The sequence below is a fragment of the Lepidothrix coronata genome, unplaced genomic scaffold, assembly GCF_001604755.1.
Source record: "Lepidothrix coronata isolate B3197 unplaced genomic scaffold, Lepidothrix_coronata-1.0 Scaffold359, whole genome shotgun sequence".
NCBI lineage: Eukaryota > Metazoa > Chordata > Aves > Passeriformes > Pipridae > Lepidothrix > Lepidothrix coronata.
In genome coordinates, this window is record NW_016690539.1 from 60,326 (window position 1) to 79,199 (window position 18,874).

The window sequence follows — 18,874 nt, forward strand, 5'->3', positions numbered from 1 at the left end:
CCCAAAGTGCCTCAGTTTTGAAATGGCAAAACCTCAAAGGGATTTGGTGCTCAACTGTATTTGTACACAGGCTTGGGAATATGGATTTACAAGGAAATGCCATTTGTTCAGAGCTAAATATCCATCCAAAATGACTTGAAAGCAGTTGGTGGTTTAAAAGGAGCTCCTGCCTACACTAAATCGTTGTATTGCTCCACGGGGGGAAATGAGGCCTGGCCCCATGTCCTGGTGCTGCTCCACTCATCCAGGCACTGTTTGCCATGGAATCACCCTGATCTCGGAGCTTTTCTGGGGGAATGGGCCCACTTTTCCTCTGGGGTTCTGCCCCAAATGGCCATGGGGACGATGCCTCGGCTCCACCACGGCTCCCAGCCTCCTCCTGTGCTTTTCCTTCTTGTCCAGCAGTCCCTGGGGGCAGAGGGAGCCTGGCAGCTCACCCTGGGCTCTGGGGCTCTGCAGCTGGGCCGGGGGACGCTCTGGGATCTCGGGCAGGAAGGAGCAGGGCCAGGTTGGGAAGCGTCCCAGGGCCAAGTCCCCACCGACTCGTTATCGAGGCTCCGTGCGCTGACCTCACTGCTGGAAGGAGCCCTCGAATTCCTTGGCAGCCTCCAAGATTAAGGAACAGAAGCTTTTATGGGATTACACGTGAAAATGAATAACCCAAGGCCGCACAGGCCTCTCTGCACTACGGGATTAAACAATATATTTTCGCTGTGAATTCCCATCTTTCTGAGTTTCCAGAGCAGTCTCCCGGCAGGAAAGGAAGTGAGCACGGAAAGAGGAACAGGCTGTCCAGGAGGCTGTGGCATTCCCAGCACCGGGAAGAGCCAGCATCCATCAGGAGCCTGGGATGCTGGAGGACTCTCAGGAATAGCTGGGTTTCCTTTCCTTTGACATCAACATTTTTGGGGCGGGTATTTCCCTGGTTTCCCTGGCAGTGGTTTCCCCGGGGCTGAACCCTGGGATCTCCGTTTTGGTGGGCTCTGGGAGGGTGCACTGACACATCTGCATATTACATGTTAATTATGAGCACCAAGCGAGGCAGGGGGGTTTATCTCTGCCACAGATATAGATCTCACTAAATACCAGAGGTGCTAAAGCTCCAGCAGCACGTTTGTGTTAATCAAATGATACGGAATTAACATACTGTACAATAATTGCCTTGTTAGATTGAAATTAAAACCTATTTGAGACACATAATCTGGAGTGTGACTCACTGTTCCAGCCACATTTAGATTGTTGTCAGTACAATTAGGATTTGGAATTTACAAGTTGAGGTTTTTTTTTTTTATTTTATTTTATTTAATCAATCACTATGGCAACGGCAAAATTAAACAGGAGACGTCCCCTCTTCCAAATCCGGTGGGTTGTACTTGTTCCTCTGGCTGGTGGAAAAGCAGACTTAAAAACTTTTGGAAAACCAGTCTTTTCGGAAGCTTATCTGTGTGGTTGGGCCTGACCTCCTGGAAGCCAGGTCTGGGAGGAGCAAGGCCCTGGGAAATCCATCACCCACTGTCTGGGAAAGGTGGAAAGAAATGGGGTGGCACAAAACGAGCTGCTGGAAAACTGGAGCCCCCAAAAAGCTGCTGGTGCTGGTGCTTCTCAAATCCAAGGGGGATTCCAGTCCAAACCCTCCTTCCCTGTTCCCCTGTTCAGTGGAACAAACCTTTAGGCATCCACGACTTCCCAACACGTGGCCATCCCACAGCTCCTGTCTCTGGAGGGCAGAAAATGCCTTATGAACTATTTGTTAATTCTGCCTCTGAACAGGGGGAGAAAGGGGAAAATGAACAAAGAAACTGATTTTCCAGAAGGGGTTTTCTTAAACAAACAAAGAAATGAAACAACAAATCCCTGTGCTGTCATTCCCAGCTGGAGAAAACAGGTCCCTTTGGCTCAGAGGGAGCTGTGGGGTCCAGGAGAGCAGGTATCCTGATGTCCCTGAAAACCTCCCCTTTAGGTGAACGGCTGGGATGGTTTTTCCTGTGTCCAGGAGCTCTGCTTCTCTCCTGGGGTCTGTCCTTACAGCAGAGCTGCACTCCCAGTCTGGGTTGGCTCTGGGACACGCTGCCTGCTGCCACCAGTGACCTTTTTCCTGGACTTTTCTCCTGGCCGGCTGTGAGAAAGTCCCTCCCAGAGAGGACACAGCCTCTCCTGGCTGGTCCTGAGGGCCGGGGAGGCCCCAGCACCAGCCCCTGCTCTTTGCTCCATTGCGTGATGGATCGATTCAGTGTGGCCAAGGAAAACCCAGCGAGGTTTTCATCCAGAATAAAACTGATTTGAGCTGGCTTTGAACCCTCCCCAGCACCCAGGCTGGGTCACACAGCGTGTGTGAGCACAGGGAGGCATTCCAGGGCGCCATGCAGAGGGTTCTTTGAGCCGCTGGCTGACGCAGTGAGACCCCCACTTGGTGCAGGAGTGTTTTCGGGTGATTAACGCCGGCCCTGCTTCCTGACACCCCACCCCGGGTGGGCTCACTGGCCTGTGCCCACACCTGGCACCGTTAACAACCCCTTCTCCAGGCCCTCTCCCCCTCCCTGCCAGGCTGACCTCGGCGGTACAGGTGTAACTTAACGAGGCACATGTTGCAGCCAGATGTCCTGCAAACAGACACCGCGCCGAGAGCGGGGCCCGAATAATCCTGAAATATTAATCAGGCGGCGGCTCGGGAGAGCGGCCTCCTTAGCACAGCTCCAGTCTTGCACGTCAGCCCCGACAGATGGAAAAAAAGCAGGGAAATGCATTTAACATTCCTGCTCGTTCCTTAAGAAATAATTATCTGATTAAATGTGCCAAATGTGATCCTCGTTCTTCCCTGCGCCGCCGCCGTCCCGGGAGAAGTGCAGCTCCATTGGCAGCGCCGCGACAGCGCGGAGTTACGGCAGGAACCAGAGCGGAGCGGGCCAGCCCGGCGGCCTGAACTCCAGCAGTCGGGATTTAAGGACCGTCCAACCTCGTTAGTTTACAACTGGGGCTCTGTGTGCTAATCATAACATATAAATTACACACGAGGCACCTTTTCAGCAGCAGAAACGCGCTGGAGGGGTCCTGCCAGGAGCGGCTGGGGAAACGAGCTCTGCAAACGGCCCTGGAATCCTCCTGCAGCCCTTGGGCTGGGGGGGCACTGCGGGATCACAGGGCTTTGCTGGGAGCTCTCTGGCCCCAGGAGGGGTCAGTGTCTCCCTCAGGAAGCAGCCCCCACCATGGATGCTCTGGGATGGGGAGACTGGAAGGGGTGGCCAGGCACTGGAATTGTTCCTGTCCCTGGAGGTGTCCAAGGAATGTCTGGACATGGCACTCAGTGCTCTGGGCTGGGGACGAGGTGGGGCTGGGTCACTCCATGATCCCCGAGGTCTTTTCCAGCCTCAGTGATTCCACTGCCACATCTCTTTGAGGGACTCAAGAGAAGCCCCAGGTGAATGTTTCAGCTTCAGCTCGTGGGCAGGAGACATGGTGGGTGGAGATTTGATCTTATTTTTGGCAAAGCAACAGCAAGTTGTGATTCAGGCCCTGTTTTCCACAAACTGCCTCTTGCCTTCGCCTTCCACTTCCGTCTAACCCAAGGAAGATTGTTGTCTGTCTCCGTAAACACCTGTTTGGAGTTTTTTAAATGCCTGGTTCCCAAGAGCTGTGTTATAATAAGGCACAATTTAATTGCATTGAAAGGAGGGGGAAGAAAGGTATGATTTCCAAAAGGACAGAATACTCCTGATATTTACGGCCCCATTTAGCACAGTGCTTTGCTTTAAGGAGGTGGGGATTTACATGTGTTAAGTGCTCCTACAAATCTCCTTTACCCTTTCTTGGAAAAGGGCAACACAATAATAATTGTTAAATTTATGTGTTAAGGCGTCTGTACTGTAGAGCTCTGCAAACCAAGCTCCATAGACTTCCTGCCTCTACTCTATCCTTTAACTATCTCCACTGAAATGCCTGATTATCCCGTTATCCAGCGGAGAGGCTGCTGGTGGGAGCTCCGGTGTGCGGCTCCATCCCTGCCTGTTGGACCTGGGAAGGGGCTCCCAGGAGTTTCTATGCCTGTGGCCTAAAGTTATAAAAATTTAGTTACATTGTCAGGATATAATCATAGAATCCTTCAGAATCACAGAACCATGGAATTACTGGGGTTGGAATAGCCCTTGAGCCCCCCAGAGGTGCCAAGGCCGCCACTGCCCCATGTCCCCAAGTGCCACATCCACACAGTTTTCAATCCCTCCAGGGATGCCAGGCCTGGCCAGCCCTCTCCATGCAGGAGTTTTCCTGATATCCCACGTGCCCCAGTGCTGTGCAGAAAGGCAGTGAGTCCCCAGAGCAGCTCTCACTGTGCCTGTGACAGGAATAGGCTGCTCTCCCGGAGCCTCTTTAGGCCCTGGAAGGGGCTCTCGGGTCTCCCCAGGCCCTTCTCTGCTCCAGGTCAGACCCCTCTGTCCATCCCCGTGCCCTCCTCCCATTACACACCCCAGAACTTGGACTTCCAGTTCCAGCTGTTAACCACCGGGTCTCCGAGCTCTCCAAGCTCCAGAGAAAATCCCAAGGTACAAATCCAAGTGCAAATCCCTATGATTCACCGGCTACTGGCGCCAGATGATTTTGGTTTACCCTCCATACACAAAGCATTAGTGTGTCACCCACGGGGGATGTTTATCAGCTCACGCTGTGCACACAGTTGGCAGCTGTTTGCCCCAAAAATGCACTAACCAGTCCTTTCCAGGGTCACATCCCCCTTCTCCCTTCTTATTGCTCTGCCCCAAAATCCCGAGACATTCAGAGAAGCAAAACCATGGAATAGCAGAGTTAAGATTTAAAGGCAAAATCATTTCAGGGGTGTTGAAATTGTCCTAATTAACCATTTCCAGGCTGGGGAGCTGGGAGTGAGATCCTGCAAGGGTTAACCCAGGCTGGCAGGGGTGGGAGACACATGGGAAGGGCTCCTCTGTGCTCCCACCTGGCTGCTCCAGGTGGGCACATCCGCATCCGTATGGATGGCACGATCCTGAGGACTTGAGGGACTCCCCAGGCACCTTGGAGGTTTATCCAGCCCCATTCCCACCCTCTCCTCTTCTCAGTTTGCCTGTTTATCTCCAATCTGTCTGTTTAAATTCCTTCTAAACAAGATGGGAATATCTTGATGCCTGTTTGTGAGACTATTCCGCATCCATCTGTTATTTACATCATTCGTTTTCCTGAGGTGTCTCCAACAAATCCTGGCTGGATGCTCTGTATGTGTTATTAATAAAACAGCTGTAAAAATATTAACTGTACGGCCTAATTGTCAGCCCTGATTAGGAGCCAAACTCATCCCCGGACGGATGCTGAGCACGGAACGTGGCTGTTTTCCAGCCCTGACCTTGCTCCTGCCTTTGCTCCTTGAGCACTTCAGTTCCAGGGTTGGAAGGGGCCTTAAAGTTCATCTCATTCTACCCCTTGCCATGGGCAGGGACACCTTCCATAGACCAGGTTGCTCCAACCTGGCCTTGGACACTTCCTGGGATGGGGCAGCCACAGCTTCTCTGGGCAGCCTGTGCCATCCTCTCATCCCCCTCACAGCCTAGAATTCCGTGTGTCCCTCTTTGGAAGCCACAGCAGGATGACCAGAGGTGTGGGACCATCGCTCCACCTCTCTCAGGCTGATGGCATTCAATTCACTGGTAAGTTCTAAAGCAAGATCAATCTGGAGGAAAATGTCAGGATTTAACCCCCAGTAACTCTTTCAACAGGTGCCTTTTTCTTTCAGTCAAACTGTGGCTGCTGGTCCTGCTCCCTCCTCCCCCTTTGGAAGGGTCACCATGGCAAGAGCCGAGCGGCTCCAGAGCCTTCTCATGTTGCAGAGACATGAGGAGATGGAGGAAAAATGCAAACTCAGTGCCAACACCCGTGCAAGACTTTGTGCCAGTCTGTGGAGCTGTTTCCCAACAGAGGGCTTGGGAAACTCTGGGGAGGGTCACCATGGGGGGCAGAGCTGGGGGCAACACAGACACTTCCCAAAGCAACGTGCTTGCTAGGTCTGGTAGGAAAAGAGTCCTTTATTTTTGGGGGTCTGTGGATACCCACGACATTGAATGGAAAGGGCTGTCAGGCACTGGAACTGCCCGGGAGGTTTGGAGTGCCCAGCCCTGGAGGTGTCCCAGGAAGGCCTGGCCGTGGCACTCAGTGCTCTGGGCTGGGGGACAAGGTGGGCATCGGGCACAGGGGGGATCCATGGGCTGGGAGGGCTTTTCCAACAGAACTGCTCCTGTGATTCCCCTTTATTAGAGAGCACTACCTGTCCCTGAGCACAGTTTCAAGAGAACAGAGATTTGGCTGAATTCAGAGGAGCCGTCCCCGTGTTCTACCTCGAGTCGTGCTCTCCCAGGAGCTGGAGGCTGAGTGTTTGTGGCATTTTTGATGTTTCCATGGGGATTGCTATAGTAACAATTCTCCTACCCCTTCATTTATTAATTTACTTTGTTATAACACTAAAGGTAAACCACATCTCCAAAGAAACAATAGCTTTAAAGAGATTTCACTGGCCTCGCCATCCACGTTCAATTTTCCAGCGAAAGGGCCTTGAGTTTGTGTTTAAAGGACAACATTTGCAGCTAATTTAATACAGTCAAAGGAATGAGATTCCACAAGGTTTCCTTTGAGACTGGAAAACAACAGCTGATCTATGTCATAACACATTACAGCGCGCGGCGGTTTAGCAATCCTCGTGCGGAGCGTCCCTCGGCAGCCGCAGCTCCAGCCTCCCCCTGGCCCTGCGGAGGGGATGGGGAGCCCAGAGAGCCCTGCAGTGTTGGGCTGGACAGGATCCGACAGGCCTTCCAGCCCCAGCCCCCTGCCCCGGGCAGGGACACCTTCCAGCAGCCTGGGTTGCCCATCTCCAAGGGACGCCGGGGCTCGGCCTAGTTGCAGAGGCACAAAGGGAAGGCAGAGGATTCAGTGCTTTTAAAAGCCCCTTTTAGTTGACAAGGTGCAAATATTCCCCTTTGCAGCTCTGTGGCAAAGAGCAGATTACTGGGTCACTACACTTCACCGCTACCAAGCGCCGCTCCTGCCAAAATAAAGGCTGGATTTCGGGCAGTTCCCGTTCGGGGTCCCCTGATAACCCTTGGGTTTGACGGGGGAAACACGGAGGTCATTTATTCTCCTCTCAGAAAAGCTCCCACCCGTCTATGTATTGCATGTGATCAATAGAGCTTCTGAATGCAAGTGCTGCTGATTTAACCTAATAACCAGAGTGTCATAAAAGGCAATAAGCTGCTTAAACCAACATGTGAAGCACAGTCTCTATAGCAAGAGCGGGAGCTGTTCCAGGGCCCCCAAAGGGTCTTCAAATCACTTTATTTTTATGGGGCGAACGTAACCACGTCAAAAAACCCAACTTGACATTTGAAAGTGGTTTAAAACTCCCTGTAAAACCCTTCCCCGAGCACAAGCTTCTTTCCAAGGTCTCAGCCCTGCAGCTATTGTTGTGTCTCTGTAGCTCAGCTTGTTCAAGTCTATTTTCCTCGTGCTCTTTTTTTTTTCAGCAAGAACTTTATTGAAGTGCCTTTTTTTTTTTCCTAAAGAAAAAGACAATTTCCTCTTTTTATTCCATGTTGTGCCTTAGGTCCCTTTGAAAGAGACTGTGGCAACCTCTCCACAACGCATGGAGCTGCGTTTTCAGAGAACCAGGGAATGCTGGAATGGTTTGGGTGGGAAGGGAGCTCAGAGCCCATCCAGTTCCACGCACTGCCCAGCCCAGGTTGCCCCAGCCCCGTTCAAGGTGGTGCCGAGCCACCCCTGGGCACAAGGGACACTGTGGGGATGGAGCTGTGCATTCTGGGAGCACAGGGAAATCTGGCTCCTTGTGAGGGGGAAAATGTCATTCTCTACTTAGCACTGCTTTGCATGTTCTTTTGTAAACACAAAACTGTGCTTGGCAGCAAAAACTCGCTTTTGTGAGCGAGCAGCGGGGTCACAGCACGGGTGGGCACAGACAAGGTGAGCTGGGCACACACAAGGTGAGCTGGGCACACACAAGGTGAGCCGGGCACACACAAGGTGAGCCGGGCACACACAAGGTGAGCTGGGCACACACAAGGTGAGCTGGGCACACACAAGGTGAGCTGGGCACAGACAAGGTGAGCCGGGCAGACAAGGTGAGCCGGGCACAGACAAGGTGAGCTGGGCACACACAAGGTGAGCCGGGCACAGACAAGGTGAGCCGGGCACACACAAGGTGAGCTGGGCACACACAAGGTGAGTCGGGCACATCCACAGGGCCAGGACAGATCTTGCTCCTTCCCTGTGCCACCACGGGACACAGCGAGGGACCAGGGCTGGGATCACACCAGGGTCTGGGGGTGGGAACAGACCCTGCACCTCCAAGTGGATGGCATCTCAGAGGGGATGGCCAGGGGTGCTCTGAGGAGGCAGAGAGGATGAAACCAATAAAACGTACAAAAACTGATAAAAATCCATAACATCAGTAAAACTGTCCCGGGCTGCTGGAGGCAGCGGGAAGGGGCGAGCTGGGGCCTGGTCCCCGTGGCCACAGGAGTGGCCAAGCAGCAGTTCTCCCAGCGTGCCCCAGCACAAGGGGCCAGCACATCTCCATATGGCAGCCGGCTTACGGCGGCGGCCCCAAATCGAGTCAGGGTGAGTGAGGGGAATTACACCGCATTGTTGTTTTTAATATTTGAAATGCAGCTCACATTGGAGGCCCAGTGCTGCTCGGTGGGAGAAATATCCATGGAACAGCAGCCAGGGACGATTCCTCCACTTTGGAGGGACCTGGAGGAATGTCACAAGGAAGAATGTCACAAGGGACCTGGTTTATATTATTTGGGGTTTTCAGTGTCTCTAATACTGATGGACACCTTGTGAATGGTTTGGATTGGAAGGGATTTTAAGGATCATCTCATTCCATGGGCAGGGACACCTTCCACTAGCCCAGGTTGCTCCAAGCCCTGTCCAGCCTGGCCTCAGACACTTCCAGGCATGGAGTTTCCACCACCTCTCTGGGCAACCTGTGCACTGGCACCTCCCCACACCCAGGTTTCTCCACGGCAGCCACGGCCGGTGCCTGAGCGGAGCCTGGTGGTGGTCAGTGGTGAGCAGGGACAACCCCTGGGGAAAGCTGGGATCCACGGCACAGCCTCCTTTCAATGGGCCTGAGGAGCAGGAATCAGGCAGTGGCTTTGGGAAGCTGACTCCTTGTCTAGAGAAATGATTTGCAGCTCTTTTGGATGATGAGACTTTTCCTGCCCTACTTAAAATTGGGGCAGATTTCCAAAAACGTTTGGGTATTAAAAGACACGGCGGAGCTCTCACGGGGCCCTTTGGAAGCGGCGAAGCTCTGACACCTGTGACAGCTCCAACCCACTTCCCAGCCATGTTATCAGGTGCCTGCTGAGAAAAGGCACTTCCCGAGGCGTGATCCCCATGTGTCACAGTGCCGGGGACATAACACCAAGCCCCAGATCCTCGGCAGGTATTTTGGTACCTCTGAAGCCAAGAGCTCTGGCCAGGGGGGTTTGAATCCCTGTGGAATCACAGAATGCTTTGTGTTGGAAGGGATTTTGAGGATCATCCTGTTCCACCTCCTGCCATGGGCAGGGACACCTTCCATAGCCCAGGTTATTCCAACCTGGCCTTGGACACTTCCAGGGGTGGGGCAGCCACAGCTTCTCTGTGAAACCTGTGCCAGGGCCTCCCAGCCAGGAATTTCTTCCCAATGTCCAACCTAAACCTCCCCTTTTTCACTTCAGGAGGTTTCTGCCACCCCTGGCTTCATGTTGCCTCAGAACTCCCAACAAACTCCCCCTTGTCTCAGCACCTGGAGGTGACATTTATTTTCAGTTCTCCCCTCAAGATGATGACGGAACCCCATGAACTTCCAATCCAACTGTAGTGAGACAGGATAAATCTGCCTCCCGGCCCTGCGCTGCGCTGGCACCGCAACAGTGCTGCTGCAGCTTTATCATGCCCACAGACGTGTGCTTTCCATTTGCCTTCGACAATGGGCCTAATAAACTATTGCACCACTTTGAGCTGTATGAAGAGTGGGCAGTTCTGACCCCGCTTATCTCATTCCTGGAGTCTGTGGGCGTGAGAGAGCGGGGAGGTGCGGGGTTCCTTCAAACACCTCTGCCACCAATTTTTATGGAAATGGTACAGCGGCAGCGAGGGCACCGAGCAACAATGGTCCCTTGATCCGGCCTGTGTCCCACCTGCCCCGCAGCCACCGGGTAATTGCTGGCTGGAAAAGCCACGGAGGCAGATAAACCAGCCCATTAGCGGAGGGGCACCGTGGTTTCACTAATAATTAACACGCAGGATGGCTCGTGGTGTCACACACCATCTCAGCCCCCAGCCGCATCTGTCAGCCCAAATCCTGCCGCGGCGCGAGGCACCGGCCCCGAATCTCGTTAGACAGCTAAGTGAATTAAACCAAAAATCTACAGATGCATGATAAATGCACAGGATGCCGTGTCACACATGAATGACTCCTGTGCAGGCCAAATGACAGATGTATTTCCTCGACTCCAGGCCAGGCTCCAGCACAAACCACTCTTCATTTATCAATAATTGGGCCTTAATTTCATTTGGCAGTGCTAGAGCAGCATGCTCAGCTTCCTCTCCAATAGACTAATGCTAATTAGACTTTTTTTTGGGCATCAATCTCTTTATTTTAGCCTCTAATAATCAACCATAAGCAGAGCTATATCTTGCTTTTTGCAAGGGACGTGGTGGCTTTACCCATAACTCATTATTAGCGATAATGGAATGGGAATGGGAACCGTTCTATTATTTATGGCTCGCAGAGGCAGGAGCAGGGATCACATTCTGCCTGTTCACATTGAATCAACGTCTTGATTCGTTTGCCACCTCTTTTGAATAATAAATGTCATATTCTATTAGTCCTTATGCACCAAAAAGGGGACTTCTGTTAAATTATGGTCTATTTATCAGGGAGATTTTGGGGGACAGTTAAACACAGGCACAGAAGTTTGGGTGTAGGGTGCCCAGAGAGGTTGGGGAGTCCCCACCCCTGGAAGCATCCAAGGCCAGGTTGGAGCAACCTGGGCTAGTGGAAGGTGTGCCTGCCCATGGCAGGGGTGGCACTGGATGAGCTTTAAGGTCCTTTCCATCCCAAACCATTCCAGATTCCATGGAACTGTGGCCACAGCATCTGGGCACTGGGACCATTATGGTTCCATCCCGGTCACTGCAGAGTACTGGGTGACACTGGGCTTGAAGAGAACCACCTCCACAGGAATTCTGGGCACCAGGCAGGACCAGGCTTCCCGATTTCCCAGGTTAGTGGTGGTTAGTGTAAGATCCCAAGAAACTGACCTTGGATAAAATTCTTCCCTCTGCCTTTTCCTGCCTGCAAGTGACAGACTGAGGTGTGTGTTCCCATTTTTAGCTTTTGGTGAGTGCTAAGCCCTATTGATTTGCTCCCGGGATCAGCTCCCGCCGGAGTCTCCGCGCCGAGCGCTGTGTTTATTGGCACAGATGAGCTCAGTGATGTGCTCCTCGGGGCTGATTGCTATGCCCAGATGATCTGCTGGAGTTTGCTGCATGATCCAATCTATGGCATAATTGAAGAGGATGAGGAACAAAATCCATCCCTGTTTCACCCCAGTAACTCCGCCAAACCCAGCGGAGAGCACTCCATATGGTCCAGCACGAGCTGGGGAACGTGGGTATTATGCCGTAATAAATGAAGTCTCCCAGGTCTTGGTGGCTAGTTATTATCAAAGATCTTTCCCAGCAGTTCGTTGGGATTGGAACGGAATGCAGCAACTGGAAAAATGATGGATAGAGCTGCCGTGCAGCTCGGAGAGGGATGGAAAAATCTGGGTCCTTTGCTGAACATGTGTTCACTCTCCACTCTTGGAAAGTCCAGCCCTTCCAACTTCAAATCCACTGATTTCCAGCATGAATGCAGATGTATTTCAAGGGCCTCTTCCCAATAAGCTGAGTGAGTCCCGGGAGACATCTCATCCCAGAGGGTGAGGAATCTGGGAGCGCTGATGAGCTCTGGGGCTGTTCCAGCCCGGGCAGAGCAGCCCGGGAGCCAGGCCCTCCCCTCCTCGGTGCCACCAAATGAACGCAGCATCTGGGCACTTCCTTAAGGCTCCAAGCACTTCCAAAAACCTTTTTTCAGTCGGGAATGTTAGATAATGGAACAGAGTTCCAGGTGGGGATTGGTCATAGGCTGCGCTTAATGGTCTTGGAGGCCTTTTCCTACCTCTGGGATTCTAGGATTCTGTTTTATAATGCAGGATTTGTTTCCCAACCAAACCTTTGTTCTCCAAAGTAACCCCAGGGAGCAAAATCCTATTTTTTCCCTCATTTAGCCACGAAAGGAAGACAGACCCAGCCCACCCCAAATCAACAGACTGATGCCAAGTTCAAGTCCTGATTATTTGAAGATAAACTCTTTCTTGTGCCCATTTACCTGGGCACAAGAGTTGCAGGGTAAATGCCACTTAAAAAAGATTTGTTCAGGGGGTTGCAGTGCCACCAGGCCCTTAACATTTCTTTTTGCCTATAAACTAATTTTATTGGTTTATTATAGTGAGGAAAATTGCTGCACCCGTCTTGGAATGTGAAGTGTTGTCCTAATAAAGACAAATAACTGATTAATAAAATAGGGCTTTAAAAAAATACTGTTTTGGAGTAAATAAGTTGCTAAGGGTAGTTTTGTTACAGAACTTTTTAGTTTCTTGCTTCTCCGCCTCCAACTTCTCACCCTAAAACTGTGGGAAAGGCTGGAGCAGCGTGGTGGGGATTGCTCTCCATGCTGTTCCCTGGTGGAAAGATCACAGAATATCCTGAGTTGGAAAGGACACACCTGGATCGTGACTCCAATTCCTGGCCCTGCACAGGACACCCCAAGATCCCCCCACGTGCCTCAGAGCATTGTCCAAACGCTCCCTGAGCCCTGGCAGGGTTGGAGCTGTGACCACTTCCCAGGAATAGGAATTGGGTGGGGTGAGACTCCTCCTGCCCTGGTGCATCCCAGGAATGCAAGACAGGGAGCTCAAGTCCTGCTCAGACTGGGAAAACAGAGCCAAGTGGCTGCTGGAAAAGGACCCTGCTGCAAAAATGGGATATTCCAATGGCTGGTCCAGGAGCAAAGGACAACCAACACACTGAGCAGGCTGCTCCCAAGCTGGGATAAATTCCCAGTGGGTTCAGCCCAGGAAAGCTCAGTGCTTGGATCAACAGTGTCCCTCCGGAGAGTGGCGCAAGGCTGGAGCCCACATTCCCTTGCTCCCAGCACCAGGAAGGGACCGGCACGGCAGGAGCACCGTTCCCTCTGCTGCCCCCACTTATCGATCCTTCCTCATTCCCAGACTTTTCTGGTCTGTTACCATGGCAATCCCTTGCCTCAATAGGGTCCTTGTGAACTTGTTTACCATCCCCAATTATAACATTTTCAAATCCAGGCTGGTTCTGACAGCTCTGTGTCACCCATCTGTGCCTGATCCCATCAGCACTTCCACAACAATGCACTGGCAGGTCACGCGCTCCCCACGCCCGGCCCGGGGCTCCTCCACAGCCAAAGTTTGGGCACTTGTGGGAAGTGTGGGATTTGCTGTTCCGTGCCCAGCCTCTGAGGCTGAGCAAGAGGGCAGCGGCATGTTTGCCACGCTGGTGGCTCCCAGATTTCCATACAGGAAAGGAAAATGTAAAAAGGAACTTTTCAGTTCAGTTTGGGATCGTGTCCTTGCTTGTGCCGCTGTGGGATAACACAGGATGGAGGGAGCTGTGGATTAGGGGTGGGGGATGCCTCAGGCCACCCAGAAAACATAAGGTGCAGGATCCCTGGATCACCCAGTTCCTGAGGGTGCTCTGAGCAGAGCCTTTTCCCCTCCTGTCTGGTCCAGATGGACACATCCTGGTTGGACAGATCCCGAGTGGGGACACTGTGTATCCAAGGAAATGTTCAAGGACTAGGTAGTGTCTCCTACAGTGGACAAGCCCAGAGCAGCTCTGAGGTACACAAGTCCCTAAATTCCATAGGAAAAACCTGCTAATTTAACAAAAAGGACAGGAAAAGGTGTGAGACACCAGAGCCTTTCACACACCTGCCAAAGGAGAGATTGGAATGGATCCCTTAATCCTGCAGGCAGGAAGGCATTGAGATCTGGGGGGGAAGTTGCAGCCAAATAATTTCAAGCTCGAGATAAGCAGGTTTGGGGACAAATTTCCAAGAGGGATGAGAATGCAGGCACTGGAAGCTTCAAGTCTCAAAATCAAGACCGATATCCTCCTGGAAGAGTTTTCCAGCAGGACTGGGCCGGGTGCAGCTATTCTGGGGCGTAGATTAAATTAAAGTTGATAATGGCCCCTTGTCTCTGGATCCGAGGAAGAAAAGTACACTTAAAAACCAGAACTGTGTGCCGGGGCGGCCCGTGCCAACTGGTGACTCAGCCGCAACATGCGCATATTTCTCACAGTTCGGGACTTTTCCAAATAACTCTGTGTTCTCAAAGGGTTCATTATGAGCCTCTGAAAGAGCATTGTTAGCACGGGGCTGGGATGGAGCCCCCGCTCCCTCCGCTTCCGTCCCCTCCCCGAGCCCCGGCCGGCCCAGGGAGCGCTGCTCCCATCGCCTTTTCCCGGGGAACAGAAAGCCAAGCTGGTGTCAGCGTGTGGCTGCTGCAGGAGATTCCTGCCATGCCTAAAACAACCCAAAGGGCTCTGGTGGATAACTGGGAGAGCGGGGCGGCGCAGATGGCCAGAAGTTCCTGAGACATCAGATAAAAACAACATTGCTCTGGAGAAGAGCAAAACAAAGCGATGCACAACAGGAACCCGCGGGCCCGCAGTGGAAGCGCTCGAGGCTTCCACGAGGATCACACCAACTGCCTGAGCACGGCTCTCGTTCCTCGCTTGAGGGTTGGACAGGGGGATCGCAGAATCCCAGAATAATTCAGGTTGGAAAAGCCCTCCCAGCCCACGGAGTCCACCCTGTGCCCAGTGCCACCTTGTCCCCCAGCCCAGAGCACTGAGTGCCATATCCTTCCTTGGACACCTCCAGGGGTGGGGACTCCATCACCTCCCTGGACAGCCCCTTCTAGTGCCTGACAGCCCTTGCCAGGGAGAAATCTTGCAGGTCTTTTCCAACCTTAATGATTCCATGCCCAGGGAAAGGGGGATATTTCCCTCCCTGCTATCCCAAGCCTGGAACAGAGCATGGATTTATTCTCTCAGTACAAACATCACAGGAGATTATAGACTTGAACAGGCTTCCAAAGCATCATTTCTCTTTTTTTCCCCTCATCTCATTTTCATCCCATTTCTCTTTCCCTGATTCCAATTTCCAGTGCTGGAACAGCAATCGAGAGACTTTTGCTTATGAGGAACTTACCGAGCGTGCAAACAGCCAAGCGACAGCTTTGGAGTGGGATATCTCCATCCTCCTCCTGCCCGTGGTCATCCTGCCTCTCCCAGCATTGGAAGGCAGAGCTTCCATCCTCATCCGCATCTGCCTCTCCATGTGGCCGTGGGGACCTTTCTCATTCAATCCATTCCAAAAATGATGGGTTTGGGTTGGTATTTTTTTTCCCCAGCTCCATTTTCTGGTGTTGTTTTGCCATTAAATCCCAACTTCATTTCAGCTGTGCCCGTGGCAGACAGTTTTAGGGAAGCGCTGCCGAGGCTGCCAGGATACTTGTGCCACACTTTGCTTTTTAATCCTGCTAACTGAGAACATCTTTCCCTTGGTTTGGGGAGATGGAGCTGAAAAAACAAAGCACAGAAGGCCCATTTTTAAAAATGGATGTGGCTGTGCAGCAGGGAAGGCTCTGTTTGTCCTGCTTGTGTCCATGGTGCCACAGCACGGGAAAAGGCTTAATATTCCACTTTCTGTACCATTCACCTCCTTTTGATGGCTCCTGCTGAGATTTTAGGGAGAAAGGGGGAAATTGTAGGTGGTTATGGGATTTTTGATTCATGTTTTAGTTTTAATCCGAGCAGCATTGTCCTGATTTAACAGAGGAGACGTGAAACCTCCAGCTGCAATGGCTGATGGAATTAGCTGATGGAATGAGCTGGGGAAGGGAGGCGCAGGGAAATGACAGGTTTCCATTTGCAGTGCAAACACTCCTCCCAAAATTACGGGTGCTCGGCAACAAATATGACACCTGTGTAAAGTCAGGAGGGATGGAACGTTCCCATCCGTGTGAAAACAGAGCGTGGAGGCAGGAATCGGAGCGAACAGTGGGAATGGGGTGGTGGGGAAGGCTGTTGGCAGGGGGAGGCCCAGCCGACCGTGCTGGATCCCAGTGGCTCTGCGTGGCATCACTCTGGGGTGTAAATCCTGACACTGCTCTTGCTGTGGGAGGCTGGAAGGGGTTCAGTTGTGCCCCACACCCCATTCACACTTTGCAAGCCCTTTCTGTCTCCCGATGGGCGAAGTGACCCCTGAGTTGTTCTCCGGAGCTCTGAACTCCTCCTCTTCCTCCCGCTGCCTCAGCCGACGAGGCCCTGGGGAAGGGCCGCGGGATGGAGGACTTGAACCGCACGGAGAGGAGCCGCTCGGTGCGTGTTCCCTGATTTTACTGGCTCCGTGGAGATGTGACAATTGCCTCCATTCAGCAGCGAAGGAATGAGTCACGGAGCAGTGGATGGGGGCACGTACTGCCGAGGACATCTGGGCACGCCGGGCAGCCCCGCCGCCTCCTCCAGCCTCCCTCCGCTCCCCCGGCTCCTCTGCCAGCTCGTCTGCACCCCAAAACCAGCCCAGCCGGGGCCAGGGGCTGCCTCCGAGGCTCTGCAGCAGCTCCTGCTTTAACGGCACCTATTCCATGACTGAAAACTAGGGGGAAGAATTACACCGGGATGGGAGCAGCCGACGAACCGGCAGCTGGCTGGAGAGGGAGGGGGAATTCTCCCTTCTATTACCTTGCGCTTCTGCAAGTCACAACTTTGTGAGGCAGCGCCTGGCTCCGCATTCCCGAAGCTCCCCCTCTTTTCCGTGCCTCTCCCCGGCTCCGCCAGCAGCGCCGCGCCAGCCCAGATGCTCGGCGGGGGGCCAGGGAAGTGCGGGGGGAACAGCATCCCGCATCCCGGCGTTCCAGTGGACAGGGAAGGCAGAAGTGGGGGTAACGGCGGGATTCACCTCGAGCCAGAAATGAAGCGGGCCCTGAGGGACGGGCCCTGAGGGACAGGCCCTGAGGGACAGTACGTGAGGGACGGGCCGTGAGGGACGGGCCGTGAACCGGAAGTGGTTCCGGCGCAAATGGCGGGAAGGCGCGGGAGCCCCGCCCTCCGCCTGAGGGCCCTGTGGAAGTGTGAGGGCGGAGAGGGCCGCGGCCCTGCCGGCTCTTCCCCGGCTGCGGCGGCCGCTGCTCTTCCCGTGGCCAGCGGCTGAACACGGCAGAGCTGGGTAAAATCCATTGGCTGGGAATGGCTGCCCCAAATGGGGCTGGATGACTGTGGGAAGCCATTCCCTCTGTCGTGCCCCTCCGTCCCTTGTCCCAGGTCCCTCTCCAGCTCTCCTGGGGCCCCTTTAGGCTGGAAGGGGCTCCCAGGTCTCCCTGGAGCCTTCTCCTCTCCAGGCTGGATAACACCATGTACCCTCACTAGCCAAACCCGGGAGCACAGCGAGAATCCCTGCATGGGAACACAGTGGGGACAGGGAGGGGCCTGCAGGGAGGTGACACGGGATGGACAGGTGCCCACTCCCAAATTGCACAACCCCTATGGAAACCCCTTTGCATTGAGCAGGATGTAAATCCAGGCTTCCTTGGATGTCCTTGCACAATGGTTGCCAGACAGTCCACAGCTGCATGGGAGTGAAATCCTCTGGAAAACCAGGAGATTTGGTGCAGCTAGTAAGACTTCCTCCTCCTCCTCCTGTGATGCAGAGCTCCTTTGCTTGGTAGACACTTCTCCTGATCATTCCAAGCAGAAGGGAGCGATGGCGACTTGGCAAGAGCTGAAAATCCGCCTTTGGATCATGAATCAGCCCTGTAATTTCTGTGTAAAGGAACATTTCGGAGGATTTATGGCATAGCATGCTCACGTCGGATCTGCTTGTCACAGACCGTGTTAGAGGCTCCAGATAAAAGGCTTGCAGTTTACAGCCCTGGAAAATTGGAATGACTTCCCTGCTGGGAGCACACGGCAGTGACTGGTGGGAATGTTGCCCCAGACGTTCCCTTGGACCAAGGGCAGCGCCGAGAGGATGCTGATGTACCTGGATGTGCAGAACCATTCCCTGGCAGCTCCAGAATGATCCACGTGGGCACACATGACCCTGACAGCGAGTTGTTAACCCTGACATGAGTCAGGAATGGGAGAGATAAAAACAGAGGGAATGTATTTGGAGGGGACGGTTTTATTGAGAACTTTTATCTGCTTGCTGCTTTTCAGTCCAGGATCTCTGACCTGTAATGAAAATCTTGCCCTGGTTATTTATTTCTGCTTATTTTTTATGATGCACATGGACTTCTGCTAGTCCAGAATTCCATTATAAAGGGATGGGGATGTCAAGTCGTCTTCCTCCAACTCCACAGCCAGGATCCAGTGGAATTCAGGGATAGTCACATCAAACCCAGCCTCCACCACAAACATCCCAATGTCCAAGTGGCTGAAACCCCATTTCTAAGCTCCCCGAAATATTATTGCTTAATCCATTATCCAAAATTATTCAAAACTCAAGAGCTGCACTTAGAACTGCCATCAAATTTATGTGCTTCCACCAAAATCAGTCACACAACAGGAAAGCACGTGGAAAACACGACTGTTGGGGAAGGCTGGGTGGGCTCGGGAGCTTCTTCCACGAGATTTTAGGATGTTCAAGCTCAAAACACAAAGGAAAGTTTCTAAAGGTTGAAGCTAATAGGTTAATACATAAATTAAGAAGTTTGTACAAAAAATCAAG

At 52.9% G+C, this 18,874-nt stretch overlaps 1 long non-coding RNA gene across 1 annotated transcript in view; it reads right to left on the minus strand.

Moving 5' to 3' along the window:
* The window catches only part of LOC108509387, a 31,575-nt gene extending 14,368 nt beyond the window's left edge, over positions 1 to 17,207 (minus strand). The window contains exon 1 of the long non-coding RNA XR_001878618.1: positions 15,356 to 17,207. This is a non-coding gene — a long non-coding RNA (uncharacterized LOC108509387). The remainder of the gene's footprint in view (positions 1 to 15,355) is intronic.
* Between the last annotated feature and the right edge of the window lie 1,667 nt (positions 17,208 to 18,874).